The 5,983-nt window shown below is 40.5% G+C and overlaps 1 protein-coding gene across 6 annotated transcripts in view; it reads right to left on the bottom strand.

Moving 5' to 3' along the window:
- CNST (consortin, connexin sorting protein) overlaps nt 1–5,983 on the bottom strand; it is a 112,917-nt gene that overhangs the window by 98,008 nt on the left and 8,926 nt on the right. The gene's annotated exons all lie outside the window — the stretch shown is intronic.

The following is a 5,983-nucleotide window of genomic DNA, read 5'->3' as shown; positions in this document are numbered from 1 at the left end:
TTGAGCGTCTAAGAGCAGCAGAATCCAATAAGACAAACTCCACATTACGTGGATAATCAGAGAGAATGCCCACAGTAGAGGATAACAGTTTGAGGCATTTCCTTGAAGTATTGTCCTCTCCCAACCAATATCACCATTTTACCAAGGGTGAACATGAGCCAGCTGTTTTTCATCCAGCACCTGAGAGAAATAAGTACGTAGTGTGACCGAAATGCATATGACATGCAATATTATTATGAATAGTGCAGGAATCGCTGTATATTATTCTATGTATATTGATATGCAATAATGGTATGAACACTATGTGACCAGGTCAGTGAGACGAAATTATTCTATATTTGGTTATAAGACTTTCCGGTGTGAATCCATTGTTCTAACTTATACTGGGGCTCTGAGAAGAACAAACAAGGAAACAGAATGGGTTCCCAGATAAGAACAGCTAAGTGTCCACCAGAAAGACAAAGGGGCCCAGCTGTAGATACAGGATTTGGGAAATTATCTCCCTTCAATAATGTTGTAAACCTTGTTTCACGGTGCTGGAACCTACCAGATCAAAAGGCTATAAACAGTGCTTTGATTCCAGGGTGTGGTGGTGATGGGAGGGAGGCAGTTGTCAGCAGCAGTTCAGGGGACAGGCTGACACAGAAAGAGGCAGGCGCTAGAGAGGAGTCGAAAGGAAGTGTGCCTTCTCATACGCAGGGCATGGTAAGTGTTAGAGAAAAGCAAGCATTACATTTTTTTCCCTTAAATGCTTTTGTTCTAAATAAATTATACTTTGCTTTAAGAAAGCTGTTTGGTTACTAGATATCACTATCATGCCCCTGAAGGGAACAGAACTGCAGGGTCTGAGACGAAGCAAAACCTGCTGCAGTGATCATGGTTGATGTAAAGGGGACTGCAAGTCAGTACCCAGTTTGAGATTGGGAGAATCATGTGATTCTGCCCTGAGAGAGGTAAAAGCATGAGGTCAAACACCTGAGGAGGTACACTCAGAGAAACCAAGAGGGGTCAACAGTGTAGTTAGCCCTGTCACACATGGAACATCTGGTTGATGATCAAAACCTTAACACTTAGGAGTTCACTCATCTTATACTACAAAATATATTTACAGACTTCACATGCTTGTCTTCTGATCTTTTCAACACCATTAATATTGTATTAGTCACTATATATTTATTGGAAATAACTGAATTTTAAACTAAAGAATAAAATCAGATGTTTCCAAGAACCTGCATTTGATCTGCATTTCTGAAATTCTTTGTTATATTCTGAGTATTTTTTCCTTCCTCTTAAATCTTCACACTTAAATTTTCTCCAGAAAGCTTCAGTGCCTCTTTCCCTATCCCCAGAAGCGCAAATTGTATTACTTCTCTGGGCTTCACTCCAAATTAAGAAATCCAAGGTTAGACACTGACTGGAGTTACCTAAAGGAAAGAGGAATAGTGAGGAGGAGAGTGGATTATTGCGTGTGCATGCATGTACAGAAAATTATTATTTCTAAGATCCAGGAAGCTTTCCCACTCAATTAACTAACCTGCTTTGCCGAATATAGTGTAAATTAAAGGAATCACAGTTTTGGGGTATTTCTAAATGAGCCATACACATAAAACATATATTTGACAGTGAAGTGAAAATTGTACTGTAATTCATAACTCAGTTGTACATCTCATGCTTTCTGTGCCACATAAAATAATAATGAAGATACATAGCAAGCTAATAATTAAATATATGAATGAGGTTTCAGTACTAGGTTTATCCTCCTCTGCCTTATCCAAGGCACTAGCAGCAATGAAAGTAGGAAGAAAATCTTCTCTTAGCTATTACTGTTCATTCAACCCAAAATTCGATTAGCCCTGCCTTCAGAGAGAAGTTAAGGCATATAAAATATAACTAATCCAGTCATTCAATTGCACAGATGATTTTTTCAATTCATGATCACCATGACATCTGTGAGATCAGTTGATTATAAAATGTGATGGTTGTTGCTCAATAATACTACAATGGAATGTAGTTAAACATAGGATTTTCATGACTAGCCATTAAGAGATGCCTACAATTTAAGTTCCAAACAACACACTAACTAGAGACACCCACAGTATGAGAGGCAGTGCCTTTTTAGTTACAAATTATCCAGCAGCACAATTAGTTTCATTTGTGAGCTATTTTATGCAGCTTGTTGGAAGTAGCATGTCCTAAACAAAATTTTAAACTTAATTTCCAAAGCAATAAGACACAATTAAAACACCGGCAGGGCTGGTGTTAGACTCACTGGGGCCCAGGACTGAAGCCGAAGCCTGAGCAAATTAGCTTCATGGGACAATTGCCCTGCTTGCTATCCCCGAACACCGGCCGTGCCTTTTAATCTATTGGATATGCCAAAAAAGCCAGTTGTTGTGGCACAGGTAGGGTGTTAAGTTTTTATAGCATGTTCCGGATGAGGGAAGACTCAGGAAGAAAAAAGTTGAGAACCTCTGCCCTAAGAGTGTGTGGTGGAGTGTTGTCCTGGTCATGCTTGCAGGCTAGGGACTATGTCACAAAGTGCGTGCTCAGAGTCAGTAGAGAAAAAGCCATCTTAAAGCAAGGTGGGGGTGAGTTGTGCCTTTCCGCTTTAGGAGGCGTGCCATTTTCTCTCTGTGTTTTGGGTTTGTGTGTGTTATTCTGAATTCTAGGAAATACAATAATATTATGTTGCAGCCTTCCAGCAAGAGTATCTATGACAAGCATCATCTGCAAATATCATTAAAATGTTGTTTATTTTCAGTTAAGTTATCATTAACAAAGATGTTGAATAAGACTGGATCTAATACTGATCCGTATGATTGGCTAGTCAACCATCCACGCTTTCCCCAGATGTTGCTGTTTAACATTACCCTTTGATTACATGCCTGAGTTTTCAGTTCACAAGCGACTGCACCCAAGCCAGTTTGCATTGACTTGTTAAATAAACATTTCATACTGCTGTGAAATCCTAACTAAAATTCAAATGTTTCAATCTACTGTGTTATCATCATCCATTTTTATTTAACTATCAAAAATAGCATAAGTTTTTTGGCAAGATTGATTCTTTATCAACTTATGCTACTTCTTACACACAGTTCTGATATCTGACATTTACTTTTTAAAAACATATTTATTCCATTATTTTACTGAAAACAGAAGCTCTATTTACAGATCAGGGTTTTGGAACATTGGCATGGTCGCGGGTTTTCTTTGGTACCTCCCCAGTTGTCTGTGTTTCAAGAAAAATACTCCACGGTAGACTAAATCTGTTCATTAATTCCCTTAAGAATGCATATCATCCAGGCATGCATATGTTCAAATCTTCCAGGTATCCAAGTTTTTTAATGCAGCCATCACCGTATCATCTGAGGACTTTGCTCCTGCACTTATTGAAGTCAATGCAAACCTCCCATTGACTTATGTTGCAGGAACTGGCCTGGAGAGCCTAAGAATATTCCCTTACCTTCTCTTTCCCTATAGTTATTTTTATAGGCTCTCCCTTCAAGCTTTTTTCTTTTCAAAGGATGATTTAAAGAAGGAGTTTAATATCTTAGCCATTTTAAAAATCACTAATTTAGTTCCCCATCTCATTTTTTCATTTTCTCCTTTTTACCACTCCCAACCCCCACCTTGTATTACGTCAGCCTTCTTATTCCGCTTAACTTGTTTGACTTTCATCAGCTCATTGACTGCCCATATCTTTTCTCTGCAAACCTTAACTGACTATTTTTTGTTTACTTACCTCTGCTTCTATTTCCATTAACTTTTTTAAATCTCAAAACTTTCAATCATACTGACTGCTTCTGTCACAATTTGCGTTTAATTTTTTGAAGTTACAGTATGCAATACTATTAACTTTTTATTAACAATTTTTTTTGTTGTTGCTGGGAATTGTCTACCTCAGAAGAAAGAAAGACTCGGCTGACCCTACCAAGATTTAAGCCTACAATTCCAGGAAGTTTAGCTATTTGAGAGTTATCCTTTTTCACTGTTGTAAAACTAGTGACTGCAGTAGTAGAATTAAGACTCAACATTCAAGTGGACATCATCAAGTCAAACAGTGCAAAATTTACCAAAATGTTTTCAACAGCAGCACCAGTTAGTCTTAAACCAGAGCATATTAAGTCAAGTAGTAATAGTCTCTGACCATTTAATAAAAAGTGGGCAAAAATTATGGCTGGGTTGAGTCAGCAAAAATGAAACTCTGGTGGGTTTTTTTGAGGTGTCTGTGGGGGAGGGTTACATTGGTGTTTTTAAGAGACCTTTTATTTAGAGGTTAGTGATATAACGGCCAAGTAAGCCTGGCTGTGAACTTGGATTTTTTTTAAAATCAGTTTGCTTCTCTCATACAAAACTTCAGTGTTCGCATGAAGCAAATTATTGATAACCAAAACCTTCAAGGACCTAAGTTTTCAGTGGTTCCCCTTACTCCTTTCTCAATTTTAAATGACTATCATAGTAAGTCTTGCAGGAGAACACAGTCTATTTCAAATGGTTTTCATTAGTTCAAAATAAAAACTCAGTGTAACTCGTCTGCACCAGACAAGATGGTACTATATGGTTAGACACAGTTGAGCCTATTATATAACATGAATATTCATTTTACCCACACAAAGAATATTAGCCAGAGCTAACGTGGTTACAGAGTACAAGTGAATGGGAAAGCACAGGTATAAGCCTATAAAGCATATATAGTGAGCACAGGTATAAGCCTATAAAGCATCACCTAAAGTGCGGCTTCATGACACAATATGAAAAAGTCAAACTACATGAAATACACCATCTCTGGTTTACTGCACTCATTTAAAAATGACAATTCTTAACTAACATACTGTTACAAGAGCTAATTGGCAAGGAAACTTCATATACCCTTATAAAGGGAAAGGTCTGCTTTTAAAAAAAAGTACGCTCAACCATTTGGTAGTTTTTCCACAACTAATGTTCCCTGTTCCCAGCCAATGGGAGCTGCGGGGGACGGTGCCTGGAGCTGCAGTCAGGGCAACACACAGACTCCTGTTGCCCCTCCCCCCCCACAACACTTTCCAGCCGCTTCCCGGAGTGGCACGGAGGCAGGGCAGGCAGGCAGGGAGCATGCCGGGCCGGAGCCCACCCGCCGAACCCCTCCTGCAGCCCAACTCCCTGCCACACCCCACACCCCTCCTGCACCCCGACCCCCTGCTGCACCCCGAACCCCTGCCCTGAGCCCCCTGCCGCACCCAAACCCCTCCTGCACCCCCTGGGGGCAGGGAGGGGGCGCAGTTGGGGTGGGGATTTTGGGGAAGGGGTTGGAATGGGGGCAGGGAAGGGGTGGGAAGAAGTGGGGCAGGGGTGGGGCCTCATGGAAGGGGTAGAGTGGGGGCAGGGCAGCGGGCGGGTGTGGGGGAGACAATGAGGCAGCCCTCAGGCCAATGTGCTAGTCCTCATGTGGCCCTCCTGGTCATTTGAGTTTGAGACCCCTGCTCAAGAAGGAAAGTATTAGATGCTACGATAGTGCTAGCTGATCATGCACAACTCATTGCTGTGTGCTTGTGAAAGACGGCACATGGAAGAAGAGATGGTGGTGTCTCATTTAACTATCATTGCCTCAGAAAGCTAAAAAACTTCCAGCTGGGGAAGTTCTGTTCTAGCTTGTGCTAGAAGCACAAGACGCAAGGGTGAAAATCCTCTCGGAATGGTTAAGTTTTTTTTTTTTTGAAGGACCAAAAATTATTTTAAGGCTATAGTTTCACCACCCAACCTTCCATTCCTACAGAGATAATTACCACTCTGGACTGTTGCCTCCGCAGCATGAACTCAATAGTGATTTATCTCATCACAGGATAATCTTGTCATGTACAATCTCATTATTGGATATCCTCACTACTGGACAATTTCTAATAGCCTTTTGAGTATGTATGTCAGCTGGCTATATTTCCCTCTATGAAAGAATGCAGTGCAGATTCAAATAACCCCTGAGGAGTCTCTTGCTTCCTTGGTCAGATAT

Source organism: Natator depressus, chromosome 3 (genome assembly GCF_965152275.1).
Source record: "Natator depressus isolate rNatDep1 chromosome 3, rNatDep2.hap1, whole genome shotgun sequence".
NCBI lineage: Eukaryota > Metazoa > Chordata > Testudines > Cheloniidae > Natator > Natator depressus.
This window is presented reverse-complemented; position numbering and strand designations above follow the sequence as displayed.